The sequence below is a fragment of the Tupaia chinensis genome, unplaced genomic scaffold, assembly GCF_000334495.1.
Source record: "Tupaia chinensis unplaced genomic scaffold, TupChi_1.0 Scaffold000291_1, whole genome shotgun sequence".
Lineage (NCBI taxonomy): Eukaryota > Metazoa > Chordata > Mammalia > Scandentia > Tupaiidae > Tupaia > Tupaia belangeri.
This window is the reverse complement of record NW_006159776.1, coordinates 4,312,941-4,339,387: the sequence shown is the minus strand read 5'-3', so window position 1 is coordinate 4,339,387 and position 26,447 is coordinate 4,312,941. Positions and strand designations below refer to the sequence as shown.

Sequence of the window (26,447 nt, the reverse complement as noted above, 5' to 3'; positions counted from 1 at the left end):
TTCCTCTTGAACGCCTGGTTTTTTTTTTTTTTTTTTTTTTTTCGTGGACAGTCTAAATTGTGTAACTGTCTGTGTCTCTCAAAGCCACCTCAAGTCCTTTGGGAATAAGACGGGGTACAAAATAAAGCTATTCAGAATCCTGACCAAGCTCCCTATTTAATTCATTATGTTGCTTTTGGAAAAGCTACTTCACTTGGCTTTAATTTCTTTGGTTGCAAGTTAGAGATAATGAGTTCTTCCTGTGAATAAAACTCAAATTAATATTTATAACAAATGCACTCATAATGATTTGTGTTGTGTTCCCTCAACACAAATCATTATGGAAACTAACAGTGATATTTAATTTCTACACACCTCTGTTATTCTGTAACACTCTCTTTTTTAAAGTCCTCCCTGAATTTCTCCTGTTTAATTCATTTATTTAGCAAATTTGAGGACACATTGGTACACCATACACCCTGGATATATAGAATTTAATAAGCCTGGATCCTTACTCTCAAGAAGCATTAAGAATCCTTTGAGGAAGTATGTTCTACCAACATAAAGCATTAAATGACAAACAAACAAATAAATACCTTAATTATAACATTCTGGGACTATAATGAAAAGGAGAAGGGAGCAGGAAGAGAGGATGATAGTTGTAGACATGGTGATAGAAGTCACATTTAAGAAGTCAACATTCAAGTAACCACCTGGAGAATAAAAAGGAATGACTGCTAAGAATTGAGGAAGTCTTAGCATGTGAAAAGGACTGGCATGCTGATGGAGCTGAACAGGTAAGAGTAGGATGAAGTTAGTGAGCAAGAGCCAAAGGGGGCGTTTGAAGAGAAGATCAGAAACTAGACCATTTAGGGCTTAAAGTCCAGAGCCCAAGCCTTGTTATTATTTTACCTGTCATGGACTCCTCTTGCACCATTTTTTGTAGCAATTGTGTGGTATGGTTGATGTTTTAAGGAAGAAAATTCTGTCTGTATTCCTGGTATGAGATAATCTCAATACAATAAGGGAAATATTGAGATTAGAGGAGCCTAGAGAAGGGGTCCCTCTGATTGTTCTCTATCCGAGTGTTGAGCAAGACTTCCTGAAGTATATGGTGACTGAGCTGAGTTCTTGAGGAATGAGTAAGAGTTAGAGGGAGAGGAGAAGGGTCAACTAGACAGTGGAACGTGCAGAGGTGTATGCATGCTGTTGTGTAGAAGCATCAGGTGAAACGGATAAGGGGACATGAAGCTGGGAGGTGGCTAAGAACTGGATCATGGGAGACCTTGAATGTCAAATACTTTCTTCCCAATTCCATGACTGGGAGCTGAGTTTTGTATCCTAATGATTTTCAGAGGATTATTTGGGAAATTATTTGTTGGGGATCTCCTAAATAAAAAGTAACTTTTTTCATACTTTTTTCTCCCTTGGAGTACAGATAGCCACATTCAACTCTTCTGCAACCTGAGATGAGCAGTTGGGAGTAGATGAACCATCTTTATCCTTGTCTATCCTTGTCAGCACCTATCAACCCTGTTCCTTTCCCCAACTCTGGTCTCCAAACTCCTGCAGTAGGGAGTATTCATGGACCCCCCCCTTCCACTTCTTAATAAATGTAGAAGTGATTAGTAAAATGATTTGTATTATTAGTGCTAGTATTAATAGCACTAGATTAGAGGTCCGAGTGTTGGTTCTTTACTTAGAAAATTATGATGTGATTTTTTTTTAGTGTACAAATATAGTGAGTAATGATTAAAATAGAGTAATTATTGGGTCATTGGAAATGTCATGATACATTTTTTCATGTTTTTCTATGCAAAAATGCATCATGACTTTTTCAACAACCCAATAGTATACCCATTATCTGAACCATTTTATAACATTATATGCAATAAGTTATTATTAACCACATTCTCCCTACTTTTTTTTTTTTTTGAGTTTTTTGCTATAGGGCATGTGCACTCACCAGAAATATATATATATATATATATATATAAAACAAGAAATCACACCTCAGAGGGATGGCCACACCACAGTCCCTTCTCCTCCATTCTCCTCTTGTAATCTTGGACATGCACGCACTTGTGCCCGGTGTGAGTTTAAGCCACTGGGTCTAGGACTCGAACTGCGGTCAACTACATGGAAGTCCAGCGACATAGCCATTATGCCAACTGCTGGCCCCTCCCTACTGTATTTTGTAATAGTAGATATTGTTCCTTCTATCTGCACTTTTGTTTCTGTTAATATCCCTTTATCCCCTCCCACCCACATTTTCCAGTGCCTAGTGGTTATTTACATTTCTCTACTTTTATGAAGCCATTTTTTCCAATTTCCATATATGAGCAAAAACAAGTAATATACCACTTGACATCATGTCCTCCAGGCTCACCGATTTAACCTTATGTAACTGAATTTCATCACTTTTAATGACTGCATAGTAGTCCATTGTGTATACCATATCTACTACATTTTCTTTATCCAGTCATGTGTTGATGGACACGTAGGTTGCTTCCATATCTTGGCTATTGTAAATATGGCTGCAATAAACACTGGAGCATAGATATCTTTATGGCATACTAATTTCCTTTCCTTTAGATACATTACTAGTAGTGAGACTGCTGAATCATATGGCAATTCTATTTTTAGTTTTTAGAGAAATCTTCATAATTTTTTCCCAAATGGTTGTAAATTTATATTCCCATCTGCAGTGTAAAAGAGTGCCCTGTTCAAAAATATTGATTTGCAATGATGCCATGAAGTGGCAATGTCTTAACTATAGGCATGTTGGAGCCTCATCCATCCTTGTCAAGGAGAGCATTGACCTTCTCTCCTTTCATATAACACGTCGCATGTAACATCTTCAAGTTTCCCCACATACAAAAAAAAGAGTAATACTTAACCTTGCTGAAATGTGTGAGGATTAAATAAAAAATTGAATATATACAAAAACATATTTCCTGCTTAATACATTGTGGATGTTATTGTTTATGAAAGAAAAATAGTACAAAAAGAGAAAGCAAATTAGAAGATTGTGGATGTTATTGTTTATGAAAGAAAAATAATACAAAAAGAGAAATTAAATTAGAAGGTTTTCTTCTGAAGGCTGAGCAAGGATGTTTAGCCAATGGAAAAGCTGTTGAAATAATGTGGAAATAGATCTTGGTTGAGTCATTCAAGCAGTGGGGACTACAATTTCCCTTTTGTGTAATTTATCATAAAGGATACATGTGACTGTAGATATGAATGTTCTTTGAAAAGTGGGCTTTTTCTTCTTGTCTTGTTTATTGTTAGTCAGGATCCTCCAAGAAAGGGATGCCAAAAATTTTAAGAGAAAATCGGAGTGGGACTGGAGAAGGCTGTCAGAGCTGTCAGATCATGATGGAGGTATAACCTGCTCTAAGGATACAGATAGGGAAGATGGGTGGAAGTGTCTCTGATGGCCATGCAATCCAAGCGATGTTTGGCAAGGAGAGTAATCTTGAACCCAAATGAGCCAGTAGAGGAGTCCTGCATCTCTATCTTTCAGGAATGGGGTAGATAAGCTAACTAATCCTGCCAAGTTGTCCTTGGCTAGAAAGAGCCTATGGGGGATGTTGCCTCAGCAGAAAGAAATAATGGATTTCAGAGTGGTACCTGGTGCCTTTGGTCAATTTCTCTCTGTAGTTAGTGCATCCTCATGACCACAACATTTACTATGAAGAGGAATATCTCTCTCTCTCTTTTTTTTTAAGAATTGTTTTATTTAACTTTATTCACTATTATTATTATTATTATTATTATTATTTTCCAGTTTGATTAGAGAAAGACAGAGAGAGGGAAAAATGAGAAAGCAAGCCACCAGGTCTGGAACTCGAACTGCAGTGGGCCATATGGGAGTCCAACACCTTTAACCACCACCACCTGCTGGTCCCAGGAATCTCTTTTTTCCCCAATTTTTTAAAATTTAATTTTATTTATTATTATCATTATCTTTTTTCTACTACATTGAATCACATATATATTTACAGTGTATTACACTTCTTTTTTCCAGCATGATTATCATGCATATCAGTCAAGACAAAGGCATTACTGTCCACATCATCATCATCAAATAGCTTTTCATTTTTTTGCAGATTATTATTATTTTTATTTTCATTATTTTTTAAAACATTCAATCATTATATATATAATTTGGCTAGTAAAAAGAATTTACCCAACATGAAATACTTCTCAGACCAATCCAGTTGACAATACTATACATCTAATCATCAACAGATAGTAAACCATTTCTGTGTCTCACTAATGTCATGCCTCTCTGTTTGTTCTCTTGCTAGCCTTCTCTATACTCTTCACTTCTTCTGCCTCATTTCACACTGTCTTCAGCATCCCTAACTATTTTCACTTATTTTATGCCCTCCAATATTTTGATCTCTACCATAAAGTGTGGATAGTTGGTATGTATTAAGTGGATACATACAATATCTTTCTTTAACATCCTGGCTTGCTTCACTCATATTCCTCCATATTCAACCACTTTCTATCAGATGCCAGGGCCTTGTTTTTAATGGCTGAATAATATTCCATAGAGTATATGTGCCACAATTTTTCCACCCATTTATTCATTTGTGGACATTTGGGTTGCTTTGGGGGTCTTATTTAAGAAGTCTTTGCCTACCCAAATGTCTCCCAGATTTTCCCCAGTATTTTTCCCCAGTAATTTTATAATTTGAGGTCTTAGGTTCAGAGCTTTGGTCCATTTTGAGTTGATTTTTGTTAATGTGAAAGATGGGGATTCGGTTTCATCTTTCTGCAGATGGATACCCAGTTTTCCCAGCACCATTTACTAAAGAGGTTTTCCTTTTCCCAATGGATTGACCAGTATTCTTTGTCAAAAATCAGTTGGCTGTAAGCGTTGGGTTTATTTCTGGTGTATCCATTCTATTCCATTGGTCCACCTGTCTGTTCTTGTGCCAATACCATGCTGTTTTGATTGGAATCTATTTTCTTAATAAGAGATAATACTGTTTGCAACTAAGGCTATGTATTCAGATTTTCCTTGATATACAAAAGAACTCTTCTCAGGAAATTGGACATACCCCCTTTCCCGTGAAGTTTAACAAATAGTGTTCAGTGCTTTCTGATAATGAACTAAAGGAACTTAGGAGCATAGACCCTGCTTTTATTCTAGGTGGAACCTTAAGATTGCTTGTGGGGATGAGGTAGTGTCCTCTCTTAGAGTTGGTTTCGTTTCTTTCTTTATACAACATAGGGTCAATTAATAGACTTCTGGATCCACTGGTTTCTTAAAGAGAAGTGAAAAGCAGTGTCCTTTTAAACTATCATGTAGGCTTGGAAAACACTTTACATTATATATATGTGTTTTCTCATGTGATTGTTACAAAAATCTTGAGGAGTAAGAACTCCTATTTTAGAGGTTTTGAAGCAAGGATCAGAAGGATTAATCAACTCATTTTAAGCACATGGCTTGTAAGTAGCTTAGTAGGGAGTTGGACCCATGTAGTAATATTTCCAGATTTTGTCACTGCAGCAAAGATTTTGCAAGCACCTCTAATTTAATGGGAAAAACTGCTCTGACTCTTTCTTATCATTGCTCCCAGTTTGAGTGTCCTCATTTTGTAAATAATAAGAACAATATGGAGAGGCTCCACAGAACAGCATCAGACACTTTAAAATGTACCCTTGGAGGCATGTTGAAGGGAGCTGGAGTCAGTTTCTCTGGAAATAGAAAGTTTAGGATTGACTTCATTACTCCTTTTTATGTCCATAAGGGGTTATTATAAGGTAGAGACTGACAAATTGTTCTCTATTTCTAGAAGCATCAGGACATGAGGAAATGGGGCTTAACATAGGGGCTGAAGTACTTTCTGAGTTGTTGGGGTAATTCAACAAGTAAACCACCAAGATCATGGGGAAAGTCTTGAATAGCTTCAAATAAGAGTGAACACAACTGTCTGGCTGGTTTCCTACCTGCTTATAGAGAGGAGGAAAGGAACTATAACTTCTTGCTTGTTGGAACTCTAATTCTATGACATCAGAATAAAGATTTCTGAATCTCCTTGTTTCGTAATGTGATGATTTGTATCATGTGAGAAATATGATATAGCTCAGTTAGCTTTTATATTAGCATCACAATACAGTCACTGCCTTTTCATCTATTCATTCATGCAATAAATATTTATTGAGCACCTTTTTTGCCCCAGGCATTATTTTAGGTGCTAAGTATCTACATAGTGTGAATAGATCAGGTTACTGACTTTTTGGTTCTTATATTTTATTGGGTAGAGGTAGACAATCAAATAACAAATGCAGATAATGATAAATACTATGGTAAGAAGGAATAGAAGTGCAATATGACAGAAAGACTCAGGATATTTTACACCCAGTTGCCTGGGAAAATCTCTTTGAAGGAGTGGCATTTGGTCTGAGACCTCGGAAATGAGGAAGCCCCAACCCTACAAAGAGAGCATCTCAGGCAGAAAGGAGAGCAGTACACGTTGGTATTTAGGTCTTGAAGATAGAGATATGGTAGCGGGAGCACCCCAGGGAGAGAGAACAAGAGGGAAGATATTTTGATTAATGATTGCGGAGAATTTTCTGGGAAAGGTGACTATGAAGTTTGTCTGGGGGTAGAGCTGGTGTTAAGCCTTGGTTCTCAAACTTGACTGTACTTCAGGATCATTGGTAAGGCTTGTTAAAATCCAGATTGCAGGACCACACACCCAGTGTCTGAATCAGTGGGCTGGCTGTGAGTTTGGAACATTTGCATTTCTTATAAGTTCTCAGGTGATGCTGATGCTTACTGATCAAGGGGACCATGCTGTCAGAACCACTGGAAAGATCAGTCACTCTTTTATGTCCAATGAACTTACTAGTATTTATGAAAAAAATGAACATCTACTAAACCACCATTCTATGCCATTACTTCGTGGGTATTATAGGATCAATATAATAGCTCATAAAGTGGATATTGTGACTTCCCCATTGGACAGTTGTAGGGATAAACAAAGAGAACTTAAAAAATGTACTTAAGTTCATGAAATTTTTCACAAAGGAAGAAAGTAGCAAAACTGGTGATGGGGTGTGGATACAGTGGCTGAATAAACCATGGCCTTTGGATTTGGAGTTCTTCATTACCAAACTTTAACTCAACTGGAAAATCCAGAAAGGTGAAGGAACAATAGTTAACTGGATAATGCCATCACTGTGAAATGAAAGGCTCATAGGAGGAAATGCAATATGGTTATATTGGACCCTGTGGGCTTCCTAGAAAGCTTGCCTCCTCTTCTCCTCTTCCCTAAGATAACTCTGGTTTTATTAAGATATTACCTTTCCAGCTGTACAGTAGGTAACACCTACTTACTCAGCCTAGGATGATCGGAACAAATCAGATTAAATAGAAGCCTTATATTCCATGGTTAGGAGACCAATTTTCTCACTCCTTGGGGATGAACAAGGAGGAATTTTTTTTCCTGATGGTTGGCAACCACTTTCTAATAATGCAAACTTTGGTCAGGGCACGAAACTTATACACTGAGTCTAAAGAGTGGGAAGGTGGAAGGAATCTGGGTTCTTGATGATGTTGCCATTTTATGGAATCAAGGAACAAAGAAGATTGACCCCTGGACTTAAACGAAATACCCAATTGCCGTATTGCTTGAATCAGTTTGATTCAGGGTAACAGGCAGCTGAGAGCTCCATAACTGATAGAGTAGGCTTATTATATGAAGGAGACTATTTGGAGTGTACCAACTTTAACATAAAAATGAGAAGGGAATGTTCTGTTTGTAAGGTGCCAGGAGACATCATGGTGGCCATTTAATCTGGGATGTTGTCTAGTAATAGGGGAGAGGGAGGGAGAGGGAGAAGAGTAAGGCGATGGAAGTTTCCCTGTAATAGTTTATAGTCCCTCATACTCTCAAGAATGCTCAATAAAATCAGTTTTCTGATTTTTAAAAAACATTTTTGCCAGAGGGTGCATGCACTTGTTGGGGTGAGAAAGAGAGAGAGAGGGGAAGAGGGAAGAGGGAAGAGGGGAAGGGGAAGAGGGAAAAGAGAGAGAGAGAAAGAGAGAGAAAGAGAAAGAAAGAGAGAGAGAGAAAGAAAGTGAGAAAGCACCCTGCTGGGAGAGGATGGTCATACTCTAATCCCTTCTCTAATTTTCTCTCCTTTTGGGATTTTGGGCATGTACACATGCACATGTACCTAGCATGTTTTTCTTTTCTTTCTTTTTATTTTTTGGAGAGGTTTTCACTATAGGGTGTGTACGCTCACCAGAGAGACAGAGACAGAGGGACAGAAAGCGAGAAATCACCTTCCAGGAGGGGATAGCCATACTGCAATCCCTTCTCCTCCATTCTTCTCTTGGGATCTTAGGCACGCACACACGCACCTGGCGTGAATTTAAGCCACTGGGTCCAGGACTTGAACCATGGTTGACTACATGGGAGTCCAGTGACATAGCCATTACGCCAACTTCTAGCATGTTTTTCAAGCTACTAGGTCTGGGACTTGAACTGGTGTTCATCCATGTGGGATCCAACGACTTTAAACACTGTGCCACTGTGCCCCAGACAGCTTTAAAGTAACAGTTGTCTAAACATATGTCTTTATTCTTCCCCTCTTTTAGTTCTTTTATTCTGATCTCCACGTTTCTTCCCAAAATGAATGTCAAATTCATGTGTTAGGATTCCAGGTGATATGACTGAAAACATGGTGGCCAAAGCTGTTTGATGAATGAGTGTTGACCAGCACAGTGATGTGGCTGAAATGAAGATTTGGTAAACAATGAAAATTTTGCAGTCATTATGTTTTTTCCCAAATAAATCTAATAATGGTACATTATAAGCCTAATTTTGTACTCTTTTTGCTTTCCTATTTGTGAAAAAGTAAAGCTGAAATAACCTGTATATTCGGTGTTAGGCAATTCATTGGAAAAATTAAGTAACCAATAATAGAGGATTAATTGGAAGAACTTAAGTGGGAAAAATAGGGATTAGTTGAAATAAATTAAATGCCCTTTCTACTATCTATAAAATAAAATTACAGCCCAGTAAGAGGGTAGCATAAGAAAAAGTTACAAAAATTTTAAGAGGGAAAATGAAGTCTCCAAGCTCACAAAATTCCAAATTCCATATATTTGTCTAAAAATTATTTGTTTTTATTCATATGTATTACACAAAGATTAGAATTATAGACAAATAAAAATGAATCAAAGTTCATATTCCACTTGCTCAGAAATAAGTATTGCCAATAATACTTATTTCCTTCTAGTTTGTGAATGTAGAAATAATTGTTAATGTGTCTATACCTGGATAGGATATATGTTTATATGTTAGTAGTTTTCTAACTAGCATATAGGCACATGTCATTTTCCTACAAAATGAATTTCTGACATTTTTGGAATAAAACAAAACGTTTGTAGCTCAGGCAGTAATTTTTTTAAGCATTTCATCTATTGGCCATTAAAGTGGTGCCAAAGTTTCCCTCTTAAAATCATAGGAGAAAAGAAGTCATGTATGCAAACAAAATAGTAAAAAAGGAATAAAATATATATATATATATTTTGGGAGAGGTTTTTTGCTATAGGGCACATGCACTCGCCAGACTGACAGAGAGAGACAGAGAGACTGAAAGCGAGAAATCCCCCCCCAGGGGGGATGGCCACGCCCCAATCCCTTCTCCTCCATTCTCCTCTTGGGATCTTGGGCACGCACACACACGCGCCCGGCGTGAGTTTTAAGCCACTGGGTCCAGGACGCGAACAGTGGTCGACTACATGGGAGTCCAGCGACTTAGCCATTACGCTAAATGCTGGTCCCACAAAGGAATAAAAATATTTTTAAAACTGTGAAATACTTTGAAAGACAGGTATAAAAGTGTTTAAAGACATCTGACAATGTTTGCCAAATTGCCTTTTTTTGTTCATTCAGATTATCAGTACTTAGACAAATCAGTGCTTAGGAATATTTACTTCTGGATATGATTGTACTTAATTTTTTTTTTTTTTTGATTACCAAAGAGTGCATAAGAGAGAGAACAAGGGGAGGGGGGAAGGGGAGAGAGAGAGAGAAAGAGAGAAAAGGCAACCCATAAAAGGGTGTGGTCACACCCCAACCCCGTTTCCTCCATTTCTCCTTCCTATCAGTTTTGGCACACACTCAGTCAGGCATGCCTGGAATGTTTTACAAGCTGTTGGCGCTGGGATTTGAACTTTGCTATTCACTTACCACTAGGCTGTGGGACCAGTCCTAATTGTGATGAACTTTTTGAATTGGTCATCTTTTTTCTATAATTGGGGATAATTGTTAAAGGAAGTCACAAGTGATTCGGCATTCATCATACGGCATTCATCAGGAAGGTCTGGGGTGATCAATTTATCCTAATTTGTATGAGACCATCTGGTTTCAGAACTAATAATCCTGACTCCTGAAACCCCTTCAGTCCTGGGAAAACCAGAACAGTTGGCCACCCTATTAAATCTCTTTCCTCTGAAAGGTGGGAGTAATGTAACACCTCTTACCTGAAAGGGCAAAGACATTTTGAAGAGCTGTCTGTAGGTCTAGCAGTTGGCTGGATTGAAACACACCTGCAGTGGCTCTTGTATTTGCAAAGGTCAGAGTAGCAGAAAATAGGAAAAGAAATAATGTAGGACTAAATGGTGAAATTTGTGTGACTCAGAGCACAGCGACAAAGAACAGCCAGGAATCACCACCTGCCTTTTGGTCAGGTCTTACTGCTCTGTTCCGTTTATATACTCCCTTTGAATCTGTCTGACTGCTTGGGGATCCAGGAATTTCCTGAGCCAGCCTGTGAGCCAACGAGCTCAGAAATGAAGGAGAGGTAGACGAGGACCCTTTGCCCTAGAGGAAAATAGTACAGGAGCTCCTAAGGAAGCAAGACTTGGGAAAAGGAGAGCTGAGACCATAAGATCCACAGAGTGGATGGTGTCTTCGTTTGCTGGTATAAATTAGGGATTTTGTTCTAATACAATTAAAAACATATCTATGCTAAAAAGAGCCACAATATGAGCAAAAATAGGATACATAAATATTTGTCAAATAAGAACTGGAAAGGAAAACAAAACAAAACTAAAAACCAAGAAGTACAGAACTCACCCTTACGAACAGTCTTAGAGCTGGGTATTCTCTGCCAAGGAGGCAAAACACCCAGGAGAAGCATGAAAAGGAACTGTCAGAATGAGGTAGAGGACAGAGCCTGGGCTAGACAGTAACACTCAGCAGATGCTATTACATTCTGGACTGGGTGGGATGGGCCTGAATTTCTCAGGTAGGAAGAATGGTTGAGTATTGGCCTTCACTACAAGAGAGAGACTTAAGAATGTTTTATGGAGACCAGCAGTTGGTGTAATGGCTATGTCACTGGATTCCCATGTAGTTGACCACGGTTCAAGTCCTGGACCCAGTGGCTTAAACTTACACTGGATGTGGCCATCTCCCCTGGGGGATGATTTCTCGCTTTCTATCTCTCTGCCTTTCTGGTGAGCACACTTGCCCTATAGCAAAAACCTCTCAAAAAAAAAAAAAATCTCAAAATAGGTTCTACAGATATCTGTCTGTCTGTCTAGCTCTCATTTATCCATCTGGCCTGTAGTTTGTTTTATTTTATTTTATCTTATTTGGGACTTGGTTTTAAAAATGAACAAAGGCTGGGAACCAGCAGTTGGCGTAATGGCTATGTTGCTGGACTGACTCCCACATAGTCGATCGCGGTTCGCGTCCCGGACCTGGTGGCTTAAAACTCATGCCGGGCGCGTGTGCATGCGTGCCCAAGATCCCGAGAGGAGAATGGAGGAGAAGGGATTGCGGCCTGACCATCCCCCCTGGGGGGTGATTTCTCGCTTTCTGTCTCTCTGTCTCTCTCTGTCTGTCTGGCGAGCGCACGCGCCCTACAGTGAAAATCTCTCCAAAAAAAAGAAAAAAAAGAACAAAGGCTGTGTCCTTTTAGCCAAGGTAGAATAGGGACTGGATTTATCTTCTTGCCAAAATAACTCCTGCAAACCAGACAGAAATACATGAAATGCTGATTGCAGGACACTGGATGGTCAGGCAGTGGAGTATCTTGGCTCCCTAGAAGGTGAAAAGTTAATGAGGCAGCTCTATGAACTGTCCAGTTCCCAGTTTGCTACCTGAAGAAACTTTCCAGACTGATATAGAAAAGTCCAGAATTTGCCATGGCTGAGTTACCCAGTTATTTCTTTAAAAAGAACCTAAACTATAAGTAACTGGAGACAGGAGACAGAATTTTCTGCAGGATTTGTGTTAGCTCTGTGGCTAGTAGGCAGACTCTCTGGAAGTTCCCTCACATGGCCAAAGAGGAGGTCAGTAGAAGAGAAAAAGCAGGACTTCACTGAAAGGGGGAGTCAAAACCAGGGTTACCTAGAGATGTGGTAAGCTTCCTGGTAAGGAGTGGTTGGTAGTTAATACCAGAGCCAGAGAGTCTCTTATGATCTGGGGTGGAAGGGTTGGTGTGGTTGGTACTTTACTTGTTGCTTGTTTTGTGATATTTATGCTTAAGTACATAATACACTGTACACTAGTCATTTTTACAGGGTGGCACTCCTTTCTTTGAGCTGCCTTTTGGTTTTTAAAAGCCCTTCAGAGGGTCAGCAGGTGACATAGTGGTTAAGGCTCTGGACTCCCACATGGTTGGCCATGGTTCAAATCTTGGACTTGGCAGCTTGAAAATCAGGTTGGGAGCATGTGTGTGTGTACCCAAAATTCCAAGAGGAGAATGGAGAAGGGATTGTGGCATGGCCATCTAGCCTTGGGGATACTTTCTCACATTTCTTCTCTCTGTCTCTCTCCAATGAGTATATGTGCCTTATGACAACAAGCAAAGGAAAACTAAAAAAAAAGGAAAAACAACAAAAGTCCTTCAGGAATATAGGCTTCTTTATCCACTGGCAAGGAGGAGTCTGAATTGGATGTGGTCCAGCTAGGATTTTTAGTCCCTTATTCCAACCCTTGGAGTATGTGTATGGTATCCTTCCCAGAAAAGAGACCTAAGAGGACCCATTCTTGTTTAAGAGGTTTGTCACTGAAAGGTACATTTCAGATGTCTAGTGATAAGAATTAAGGAAGCACAAGTAAGGCGAAAAGAGAAATGTGAAAAAAGAAGGGAAAGACTAAATTTTATCCATGGCTGGTGTGTGTATGTGAGTATGTGTACATGTATGTGTATGATTCTTTTCTAAAATAAGGTAAGATTTTTCTGGAAGAGTTTGCATTAGAGATTTCCTAGTACTTGATATTAATTTTATATTCATGTATATGAGGGTACTTCAGAAAATTTCTGGGAAAATGGAATTAAAAGTACAAATTAATGTGGGTGCAAACATTTCTAAAATCCATTCATAATTTTTTTCATAATTTGCACTTTTCATGAACTTTCTGAAGACCCTTCATATATGATAATATAGCATATTTATCTTATAATTAGGTTAATCTCTTAATAGCATTTTTTTTTAAGTAAATAACTTGAATTACTCACACATATTAATCAATGTGGGTTCACTCTTACTATAGGAAAGAGGTGAATTCCTCCTCTAAGGTGTCTTATGATCTGGGGTGGAGGGGTTGGTGTGGCAGAATGACTGGTCAGGGCCAAGGTGAGGGAGGCCAACAGACAGGCACGTATACTAGATGGAAGTCGGAACCAGAGCCAGACTTGTTCTTCACAGATCCTGTGAGATAGTTTTCTGAGCTTTAGGAAGCAAAGAAGACCTCACATGGGCTTCTGCTTAAGTGAAAAATGTACTCACAAAACGTGGGATCCCCAGGCATGTGAGATGCCCTGCACATGAGATGTCTTCTGTGACTTTGGTTTAAAAACAAAATTAAGTACCAAGAGGTAGGACAGGTATTTTCTGAACTGCCACTGATATGTCTCATCATAAATAGTTGGGAACATAACACAATTATTTTGGTGGCTTATGTGTGATGTTAGTGACTAGGCTTAAGTAAAAAGTCACGTTCCTAGGGTTGGTATGTCAGGCCAACACCCCACATTCCCATCAAGTTGTGTCTTGTGGTAGTGGAAGTTCACTTTTGAGTTTTGGGTTGAGTCACTGTCACAATGACTCTCCATCCAAGAACTGTGGTATTCTTGGGCCCTTGGATCAGAAGCAAGTGCAAACTGGTATTTGTGAGATTTTCTAAGTGGGATAGTGGCTGAGGTTGGTAAACAGTGTGGGGATGACTTGGACGAGTGAAGTGTCCGTGGAATGGCAGACCACGCTGAGCTTTGTTCTGACAGTGGCTTAGCACCTCTTGGATAGGGGTCAGAGGAAGGTTCATGGGTAGATTTTGTTAGAGAAAGTATTTAAAAAAGTTATAAAAGCAAAAAAGCATCAACTTTGTGATTAATATATCCATCTAATTATTCAAAGGGAGGTTGTCTGTCCTGAGCTCCATGTTAGGGGCAGCATTGTGAGTCACTGGGGATTTGGTTTATAACCAGAAAAACCAGAATGGGTTTTAGGAGCAGAATCCCTCAGGATTACCAAAGTCCCTACTAAAATAGCTTAAACATCTAAGGTTTATTTTCTTATTAAACAAAATCTGAAGTAGGTTGTCCAGCATCGGAATGGCAGCTTCAGAAGACCATCTGGGAACTGAACTCCTTCTAGTGTACAGCATTTCTACATCCTAGGGTGTGGTCCTTGTACTCACAGTCCAAGGTGGTGGCTGGAGCTCTACCTGTTATGTTGCACACAGCAGGGAGTTGTGAAGACAAAAGGACTTCTTCTCTTCCTTTTAAGGAAACTTCCTGGAGTACCACATAGTACTTAAATCTTATTGGTCAGTTTAGTCACCAGGCTACCTTCACCTTTAAGAAATGCTGAGATATGTAGTCCTTTACTCATGTAGTTGCTCTGAATAAATTCAGGAATTTGGAGTTTCATGACTAAGGGGAAGCAAGTGGCATCTTTGCCAATGAAGCTTGCAATGGAATGAACATAGAAACTTCATGCACAGAACATGCATCACAAATGATAGAAATTAGTTACCATTCATTTAGTCATTCACTTCATTCATTCATTCATTATTTAATATGCATCAAATAATGTGCTTGTCTGGGAGATAAAAAGATGATTTCTAGATTCTAGACTGATTCCTGGAGATCTCAGTATTGACAGGCAAAGCTGTGCTCTTTAATTAGGATAATTTATTGTGGGGTCTTGGAAGAGACCAGGCATAGGCATGCATTCTGCCTCTGAATAGATTCTTAGTGCCAATTGTTTGCAAAAAAGCTTTAAGTTGAAATAATCAAGTTTTGAAATGATCAAGTTTTTTTTTAATCACCTGCAAAGAACAGAATTATTTGTAAAGTTACAACTTTTTGATGAAACACGATGATTCTCTCAGTAAACTTTCAGAGAAGCCAAATACTTAGACATTTCTGTGCTATGATGAACGAAATGAAAAGATCACTGTACCAAAGGCAGCTACTGCAGTGTGATTCCCTGATTTTATAGAGAAAAACTGAGTCCTACAGCCGGGCCATAGAGCTAGCTGGCCCTTTTGGGGAAGTTTGCTTAGGAGTCCCAGATTTAAGCCCATTTCTATATGCACGATTCAGGTTTTGGTGACTATTCAGTAGTCAGGAAGGCACTGAGAGTGCTTACTGTCGTTGTGACCTTGAGTGGATACAGTTTCTTTAAAATGGAGATAATAGAAATACTTCCGCCTCAGGATTGTCATGAAGATCAGAAAGATTACTGTTGTGACACACTTAGGATGGTCACTGGCACATACCTAGTGGCATCTAAAAGTCGTTTAAAGAGGAAAATAAACTTATTAGAAGAGAAAATGACTCATAGGTCTGTGAGATTGGAATTCCCTTATGTTACCCTCTTTTTGTCACTAATAATAACATTTTGTAGGGCCTGAGACTTTTATAGCTTAATAATTTTATGTGCATTACATAATATGGCCCAAACAATATCCTGTGAATTAGATCCTATTAGCACCTTTCTAAGATAAAGATGCTGAAGGTCAGAGAGGTCAAGTGTTTTTGAGTAATCTTAGACATGTACCCTGTGACAGAGCCAAAAAAACTTTCCTATTGGTACTGTTAATTGTTACCATTTTTATAGCACCCACTACGTGTCAAGCAGTGTGCAAGGGATTAAAAAATTTTTTTAAAAAATATGATTAGTTATTTAATTAGGTTCCTGGCAAGAAATTTAGAACACCAAACTCTGAGAATAAACTCCATTTGTAAGGGCAGACATGGATCACAGGTAGCTCTGGAGCCGAGGAACAGCTTTGATTTTTGATAAAATTTGTGAGTCCACAGCTTTCTGATCAGCCTTGAGTGACTCTATAATCTCATATTTCTCCTTCTCTGTGTTGAAGGTCTCACCTTCCTGGTGTCTGGACTTCTGCAGCTTTTTTTTCTTAAAGTAAGCATCAGTGAGGTGTCTTGGGATTTGTATTTTGCTAATATCAGTTTTTGTAGAGTTTGCAATGACAAATTTCCGATGTGTTCTACACAGTGGAAGTTATTGAGGTCCAGTCACAAGTAGCAAGCCACTGCTCAGCTGCTTCAGGAAAACCACTTTCTCACCTCAGTGGTGCCCAGTGAGGATGATCAGAATGGTCCCGGGGCTCACAGTTCTCTCACATGCTGGCTGAAGGGTGTTTTGCCGTGGTCAACAGCATTCAAGGCACATCCTCAGTAGTTTGATACCTAGGCATTTGGAGAAGTTTTACCACATGAGTACCACCATTCTTGTCCCACCAACTGGCTTTGTGACATTGGCAAGAACCTTTTCCTTCTTTTTTTCTTTAATTTAGTGGCCAAGTATTTCCTCTTGTACATGACCTTCCTGGAATACATGGCAGATCAGGCATATCTGCCAATGCCATGGACTAGGATCAGGTTTCAGCTGCAATGGGGCTTCCTCTTCTGGGCTTTTTAGCCTTGGAGTCACCCTTTTGAACCTTGCCACTGGCGTCAGCCTTCTTGGCTTCTAGTTTCTTCTCCTTAGTATCCTCCTTCTCAGCTTTTTCATCTGCCATCTTGTATAGTGGGAAAGAGACCTGTCATTTTTTTATTTTTTTAAATATTGCCTCTAACCCTCTTAGCAATCCTGTAGGTATTATTCCAATTTTATAGGTGGCAAAAGTGAGGCTCAGAGGGGTTAAATTACTTGCCTAAGGTCTTGTAATGAATGAATGGGGTTATTAGAATCCCAAACCTATTCCTTTTGTGCTCTTATTACCATTTTCCAGCAGGAAAGACAAGAAGTCTGCTCCTTATATAGCAGCTTTGATAGCAAGGATTGTGTCTTTCCATCTTTATATTCCCTGGATCATAGTGCCTGACACTAAGCCCAGCATGATGACTATCAGTTGATCTAAATGGAACTAGTCCCCTGTGGCCATCTCTCCTCCTTCCTCCTAGATAGATAGGTGAGGGGTCAGAGCCTTGACCCTGCTTCAGTTCTAGCTTTATGCCAGTTCTCCATTGAGTGTAATGTCTAATGTTGCTTAGTTTCTTCTCAATGAGTAGATGTCAGCAGATATCTCTTTTTTTTTGGTTCTTCTTTTGGAAACTGCTCGATGTTATGATTTCACTCGTCCGTAGCAGAACAAGGGCTCTGCAATACAATGATAATTCAATTGTTACTGAATACAGGCTTTGATGAAATGGAAACCTCTGTTCTCTGCCAGTTGGGAACATTCAGAAACGGGCCTGTGAGAAACATGATGGATGGATTTAGCTGTGCTACCAGTGATGAAAAAGTATTGCCGGAAGAGGTGGCATAGACAATGTCTGGAGGAGAATGGGACTCTAAACCTTAAAGTAAATCTGTAGTCACTCAATAGATAAATGGGTCCCACTTAAGTGGGCCTTACATATAGGAAGGATTGAGTTTAATCACTTTTAATCCTTGATTGTACAGATGAGGATGCTGAGGTTTAGAAATGGGAGTGGCTCATTGAAGTTAGGAAGCAAGTTGGTAGCAACTCTTCATTCTCCACATAAGTTTCTTTTCATCCTCATCATAGATTTAGTAATTGATTGGCAGTGGGAGGTGAACACTGAGGATGACTTCCATGTCCCAATAATACTGTATTATATATTGGAAATTGCTTTAAAAATATTTTAGGTGACCTCATCACAAGTTAGCTCTGGCAGTGAGGACACATGAGGGATGTAATAAAAAAAACAGAGGTGCTGTTAAGTTTAGAGGAGGAGGTGTAAGTGTTGAAAGCCTTACTTGTCCTCTATGAAGTAGGACATATTCATTGATAAATTGGGTTGGACTTTAATAAGTTTTGCATTGCTCATAGGGGAGGCCCAATCAGCCAACACTTTCCCATAAGAATATAAAGGTAATAGAGTAATGTATGAGTTAGACAAATTACTTCTGTCTTTTGGAATTGAAGCATGAACAGAAGGGATAATGCCTGGCTTTGCTAATTATTTTGTCTCATTTGGGAACAGAGCAGGCAATTGATCTGTAGCCAGGTTGTTTATGGATGTGTATACATAACTGATGCTTGTGCGTGCTTTTGTTCAACCTACCAGAAAGCTGCCCCTTGCCAGATCATTACCATTCCCTGATTGGTCTTGTGCTCCTAATCAGTCAGACCACTATGGTGAATTCCAGCTCTCTTCCCACCCTCTGCTGAAATACAGCCACCTTTGAGATGGAGCGTGAAACTGATTTTGACAGAGCCAGGAAACTCTCTTCTGCTAAGGATGAAGCTGATGAAACTGGCATGTCCAGGCTGGACTCTCTGTCTTCCCTGGGATTGAGAAGCATGTGGACCCCTAGTTGCCCTTATCTGAGCCCTCTGATCTGCTATTCCGTGATTTCAGACACATGTCACAAGGTATCCAGTCTGACTTAGAGTCCCCTTTGAGAGCTCAGAAAGCTTGGATGTTACATTTGAAATTGTTTTAGTTTGGAGACAGAAATGCCTGTATTGCAGTCCTGGGTCAATCAGGAATTTCCTGGGATTCTAATGGAGCCTTGTTTGATCTCTCCAAGTATCACTGTACTTTTTAGTAAGAGGAGGTGATCATTTCTTCCTTGGTTACTTCAAAGGTTTATTGAGAGGATTATCTGAGCCAATAAATATAAAAAGCGATGTATAAGATACAAGGAGCTTTTATTAAGAGGAGGAAGGAACTGCTCTTTATTGACTACTATTTGTTTGCCAGATGTTGTGCCAGGTGCTTCACTTCCATGATCACAATCCATCCCTATGGAAAACATCTGAAGTTAGTATTATATCCATTTTATGACACCCATTTTACAGATGATGAAATGTATCCAAGGATAGAGGAACCTCTCAACCCTTTTTGCTAGGGTTAGGCCTGGATCACTTCTATTGTCTCAGAGTAATCATAAAAAAAAACTGAGCTTTCACTCTTATAGTCCAGAATACAAATGATATGGCCACCTTCTGTAAGGGTATGGGCCTCAGATGGCAAAATCTTAAGTCTTTCTTTGCCTGGTCAGATCCTAAGTCTTTTTTCCCCTGTAGGTATGGGTGGAAGGAATTTCTGTGGTGTGTGTGTGTGTGTGTGTGTGTGTGTGTGTGCGTGCACGTCCGTCTTCTATTTTTGTTCTGCAACAAGGCTGCACTTTTCAGCCTGCAAGCAAGCAAGAGACTGTCTGGTAATGTGTTGAGTCCTACTCTTCTTTTTTTTTTTTGAGAGGTTTTTTGCTATAGGGTACCCGTGCTCACCAGAAAGACAGAGAGAGACAGAGAGACAGAAAGCGAGAAATCACCCTGCAGGGGGGATGGCCACGCCCCAATCCCTTCTCCTCTATTCTCTTCTCAGGATCTTGAGCACACACTCACATGTGCCCAGTGTGAATTTAAACCACTGGGTCCAGGACTTGAACTGCAGTTGACTACATGGGAGTCCAGAAACATAGCCATTATGCCAACTGTTGATCCCTGTTGAGTTCTACTCTTAACAAGGCCACTTTGTCTAAGAATAAGGGTACCAGAAATGAAGCAGGAGAAGAGAACCATTTGGTTATATGTATATTAGATCCATTCATTTATTCATTCACATATTCCTTCATTATTAATTTACTGGCCACTTGCAAGGCCCTGGTGTAGACAGAGAGTAGGAGGATAGGAATATGAAAACCAGGAAAATCCTGCCTTCAGGAAGCTTGTAAAGGGTAGAGACAATTAAGATGGAAGTTTGGAAGTGCAGAGCTTAAGGGAGTAGTCAAATAATGCATCTTTGAGATTCAGGGAGGGAGAGACCACTTCCTGCTTAGGGTAATTTGGGGAAGGTTTTTTTTTTTTTCTTCTTATAAAACAGGAGGTAGCCTTCTGGGTAATTGAAGATTTGGTGGGATGTGAATGCACACAAAGCAAGGGAAAGGACTGTCAGGCAGATGGATCACCATACATGAGGCAGGACTTCTTAGAACCAGGTGCCAGGAGAAGTTCAGTTATATTAAAATGAAGATTATATAAAAAGGAGTGGAGAGAAAATAAAGTGAGATAATACATTTGGTAGGGTGTATATCATGGAGGATATGCACATTGAACTAAAATATATAGTTCAAACATTTTTTTGAGAGAGGTTTTTGCTATAGAGTGTATGCACTCGCCAGAAAGACAAAGAGAGACAGAGAGACAGAGAGCGAGAAATCACCCCCCAAGGGGAATGGCCATGCCACAATCCCTTCTCCTCCATTCTACTCTTGGAATCTTGGACATGCATACACACACACACACACACACCCGGCATGAGTTTAAGCCACCCAGTCCAGGACTCGCATCATGGTCGGCTATATGGGAGTCCAGCGACATAGCCATTATGCTAATTGCTGGTCCCTATAGTTCAAATTTTAATTGGTTTACAGTGGATGGACATATAAGGCAGGTTACTGAATTAACTAATTTACTTTTCTCTGTATTTTTCCAAATTTGTAGCAGGAAACTACCAAGTCTGGTAGTTGAGTAGAGCTAGACCTGATGGAGGAGACCAGAGGCATGGAGAATGTTTATGAGTATGTTGTTGAAATAAGAGAGTCAATCTTCAGAAAGGGAATAGTAAAACCCATTCTAGTCCTAATTCTACCTTTTTGCAGGGCGGTACAATTTTTGTTTATGTATACATGAATCATGTCTTATGGGGCACAATGTGATTAAATATTGACTGCTGGGAGGATGTTTAGTGGTATGACCCAAGAAACATCACAGTGCTGTTAAAGGAGATCTTTTTTTCAATTGAGGCCCTGAATGAGAAGTGGCTTTTTGAGTCCAGAGGGATTTAGCTTCTATGTATCATCCACAGCTTGGAGAATAACAATTAGATCAGAGAGATAGTAGCTGTTAAAGGGGACATGAATAGTTCAGAATTTGCAGGTTGATAAAGCAGAGAGCTACAACTTTGCTGAGCCATTCTGATGAACAAGCGGAGTCTGGTTCTCAAAAACTTTATGTACCAACAGTGAAAATTTCATGATAATTGTCATGATTGTGACATTGAAGTTGGTTTCTTAGGAGTCAAATGATAAGGAGAAATAAAACCTAACAGTTATTCTATAGGTTTACTAATTAAAACAGGAGCAGAGGCAGGTAAGACCATAGTCAATCTAAGACCCCAGTGAAAAATCTCTGGGAACAATACATTTTTTTCCCCAAAATTGCTAGAATTCCAACCATTTGAGATTGTATATACACAGAAAAAGCTTTTTGTCTTGTAGAAATAGTCAGATTTTTGGGTAACCACTAAATTTAAAAATTCAGTACATTTGGGACCAGCAGTTAGTGTAATGGCTATGTGATTGGACTCCCACGTAGTCGACTGTGGTTTGAGTCCCGGACCCGGTGGCTTAAAACTCACTCTGGGCGCATGTGCATGCGTGCCCAAGATCCCAAGAAGAGAAAGGAGAAGGGACTGCAGCATGGCCGTCCCCCCTGGGGGGGCTTTCTCGCTCTCTGTCTCTCTGTCTCTCTCTGTCTTTCTGGTGAGCGCACGTTCCCTATAGCAAAAACCTCTCCAAAAAAAAAATTCAGTACATTTTAACAATGTGCTAATTTTAATATGTTAAAATTCAAGTTTATACTGTTAAATTTCAAGTAATAGTGCATAGCTCATATTACTAGTAAAATGTCTTCAATTATACATGGATATGAAAATATATGGAATAGTTTACTCTTCCAAATAGAAACAGTTCATTGCTCATTAGGGGCCACTCTAAAGTAAAACATGTTGTTAGCATTTTTTTTTTTTTGGAGAGGTTTTTGCTATAGGGTGCATGTGCTCGCCAGAAAGAGAGAGAGACAGAGAGACTGAAAGTGAGAAGGCACCTCCCAGGGGGAATGGCCATGCTGCTGCAATCCCTTCTCCTACATTCTCCTCTCAGGATCCTGGTCACGTAAGCACACGTGCCTGGCGTGAGTTTAAGCCACCGGGTTGAGGACTCAAACCGTGGTTGACTACATGGAGTCCAGCGACATAGCCATTACGCTAACTGCTGGTCCCCTCTTAGCATTTTTCACAGCTGGATCCTCCATGGAAATCAGCTGGTGAAGTCAGTCATTTGATCAAGAGGATAAGCAAAGAGTAAGACTTAGTAATGAGAATCTTAAAGGCAAAAACACACTTCCAACTCAGGTCAGATTGTGTTGGACACAATCAATGTCAGATACACTAAAAATGTCTTGACCTACTAGGCATAGAGACTGTCCTGGCAGCCAGTGTGGGTGGAGGTCTTCCATAGCTTGTAATGCCAGGGCTTGTCTTTTTTTTTTTTTTTCCTTTGGAGAGGTTTTTGCTATAGGGCGTGTGCGCTCACCAGATAGACAGAGACAGAGACAGAAAGCGAGAAATCACCCCCCAGGGAGGATGGTCATGCCGCAATCTCTTCTCCTCCATTCTCCTCTCGGGATCTTGGGCACGCATGCACATGCGCCCAGTGTGAGTTTTAAGCCACCGGGTCCGGGACACGAACCGCGGTCGACTACGTGGGAGTCCAGCGACATATTCATTACGCTAACTGCTGGTTCCCAGCCAGGGCTTGTCTTGTTGCATCATGATGGATTAAACAAGTGGAGCTCATTTCAGAGCATGATATAGATATAACAGATATTTTACTATTTTAATAAAATGACATTGTAAAAAAAAATCACAAGTAACTCTGTTCTTACAATGCAGTGAAAGTCCACTATTAGCTGTGATTGGGACCAGTAGTAGGTTAATCTTTTGAAAATGTATTAAAATGGTGAAGAAGCGATATACATATACCATAAGCATTTTGTTTTAATGTGTTACACATACATGTTCATGCCCTTGCCAATCATTTGACGTGTGGCCAAAGTTTTTTTTTGGTACAGTTCACTGTAATCATTCTTCTTTCATAAACCACAGTCATGATGCACAATCTACAATTTCCAGTTCTGCTTTCTTGAATGTGGAATTAGAACTTGGAAGAATTTGTGAAATGACTTGGGCATAGAATCCTTCTAGACTTTCATGACTCCCCTCCCCCAATTATTTACAATTATCTCACCCATATCTATTTCTGAAGCATTTACTTAGTTGTTCATCCTTAGTAAGTCTTTTCTAAGTAGTCAGGTTGTTCTTTTATAGGAGCAAGTTTTATTGCATTCATATTTCATTAGATTCCATGCTATTTAAATTATTATAGCCTAAGTACAATTGTGTAAACATGTTTGGATACAAATCTAGATGATCCTTATAAGCCTTTAACAGACTGGAAATCCTCGTAGCTGCTTGTGTTTGCTCTGAGTGTCCCTCCATAAGTTTTTGGTGTCTGTCCTGTGTTTTACACAGACTAGAGTGTGGTTAACTCAGCAAGGAGGTTAAGTAGAGGGTTACTGGACTTGGTACATTTCTCTGCTTAAAGGCTTAAAAATCCTAGAGCCTTGCATGGATGACCCAGTTGAGTAGCCCCCCACCACCTCACAGAATTCTTTGTGAATTAGACTGTTTCTATCTGGGTGACTGGCATGTTATGAACATGCTGACCTTTAACTGCAAGTAAAAAGTTTCTTAAGGTCTTAATGTTCCATTTATATCTTTAGCTCCTTGAAGGGCTCTGAACAATTGTAGATTCTCAGTATGTGTTGGTTTGATGATTGAGAGACCTCCAAATACCTTCCACTTAAAAGAACATTTTCAAAGACTTTTTTTTTTTTTACTTTATATAGAGATTGGACTGAAGGTCTAATTATCCTCATGCTATAGGTGAAGTCACAGAGACTGAAGTGTTATGGGATTTACACAATATAACCTATGAGAATAAGGGGGAGTTGGGGATGACTTTCATTTTAATTGCCATATCACTATCCTTTGGTGGCTTTCTCTTACTAGCTTAAGTGTCATATAGCTTACTCTGAGTTTGAACCTGATACTGTCAGTTGCTAGCTGTATGACTATGGGAAATAACACACTATACAGCGTCTCTGAACTTCACTTTATCTTCATGTGAATTAGAGATAAAATGATCTACCTTGCACAGTATTGGAAGGTCTAAATGGGATAATACAGTCAAGGTGCTTATCATACTGCCTTGCCAGAGTAGATACTCAGTAAAGAGTGCTTTTAAAAATTAATTAATTACTTACTTAATTAATTAATTTATTTTTGTCATAATTATAACAATTTTTCAGTGCTGGCCTAAAAAAGAAAGTACTTTGCACTAGTAGCAATCTCAAGTGCTTTCCTAGAGACTTCGGTGCTTCAGTGGATCACAAGATGTTGACTAACCGTCTCCATCACATTCCCAGGTCATCCTGGAGTTGTGATGTCTTTGCCTGCAACACACAGACAGGCCCTTCACTTCTATACAAGAGGTGGAATGCTTCTTTATTTTTGAACAGATGGAGCCTTTTTGGTGGCCCATTGGCAGGGCTGCAAACATGATGGTGCCTACCAAAAAAAAAACCTCAGCAGCCAGTGAACCTGGAAATATTGAGTCGAAATTTTATTTGGTCTGAGTGAGAGTCTTCAGCTGAATTATTCTTAACTTCGATATTTTTGTTTTTCTGGGGCAGTGTGAAAATAGAAACCAAGAACGTTGTGCAATGAGAAACACAAGCATGAAGCCAAAGCAGGAAGTTAAAGACAATGGAAACACCAGCTCTCATTCCCATCCCTAGGAAAACAAACAGGCAACAAACACATCAACCACCACTTAAAAGCTTTAGAGTATACCCAAGAGAAATAGTTTGCCTGTGGACAAAAGCCCAACCCCCGCAGAAGTATACATCAGGCCCTTTATGCTTTGGCCCCAGTCCTTTGCCTATCCCATTGTTAATTCTCCCTCTTACTCTGCCTCCTCCTGAAGCACCTGATGCTTCAAACAAACCAAACCAAACCAAACCAAACCAAACCAAACCTCTGTGTTAAAAATCTAATGTGTTTTTTCAAACTACTCCAGGTTGTACAGTCTATAGCTTCTGCCCTAAAAAACTCCTTTTACCATTCTCCATCTAGTGGACACACCTCACCTTTCAAGTTAAATCTTTACTCTCTCTTTTTTTTCCCCAAACACCTTCACCCAGCCCTCAAACGTTTTAATGAAAAGTTAGTTATTACACAATTGACAATCAAGAGCTCATTATTATATATACACTTATCATACATTCCTCATACTCTATTTTTCTTTTTCCTTTTCCTCTTCCTCTTTTTTGTCATCTTCCCTCTCTCTCTTCTTTCTCTACTTCTCTCTCACCATCTCTTTCCTTCTCCTGTTTCCTTAATTCTCTTCCTCCTCTCCTTTCCTTCTCCCTGTACTTCTCCTCCTCCTTTTTCTTTTCCTGTCTTTTATTTTAGAGTTGTGTTACATGCTTGTCACCAGCCATATGTAGTAATTTATCTTAAATTGCTGAAGTAAAGATTTCATTTCTAAGCCACATTTCAAATATTCAGTAGACTCGCATGGCTAATGTCCATTATACTGGGCAGAGTAGATACAGGAAAATTGCACCAGTGAATGAAACCATGTTAGAGACTAAGCTACTTGGTAGTAGGGATGATGTTATATTTACTTTCCCTCTACATAAATTAACAATATATCTAGAAGTTAATGAAGGCTTGAGAGAATGAATGAACCCTAAGTGGGAGTATAGGCTCTGACTAGTAGGTTTAAATTCCCACTGCCTTGGCTTCTCAAGAAAAATACTAACCTCCAATTCCATTTTAGTACCCAAAATGTATCAAATCTATAAATTTCCAGAATGAAAGTAGAGATAAATTGTTTGGGTGGATTCTTTATATTCCTACTTTAATAATGTTTCTCATGTGCATTTTCCAAAGGTGATAGAATGTTGAACAGAAGAAGAGTGAAAGAAAGGGAAAATGAAGGCATATTTTTACCTTAGATGATGTCATTAGTAATCCCACATGTGTTCTAAGAGTCTCCTTTGTGGGGAGAAGCTTTTGAAATCCTGAAACCTTGTTTTGACAGTTGGTCACTGAGGTGG

The 26,447-nt window shown here is 39.4% G+C and overlaps 1 pseudogene; it reads right to left on the bottom strand.

Annotated features, from left to right (window-relative positions):
- Positions 1-2,707: 2,707 nt before the first annotated feature.
- Positions 2,708-2,823, bottom strand: LOC114008141 (uncharacterized; annotated as a pseudogene).
- Positions 2,824-26,447: the final 23,624 nt, after the last annotated feature.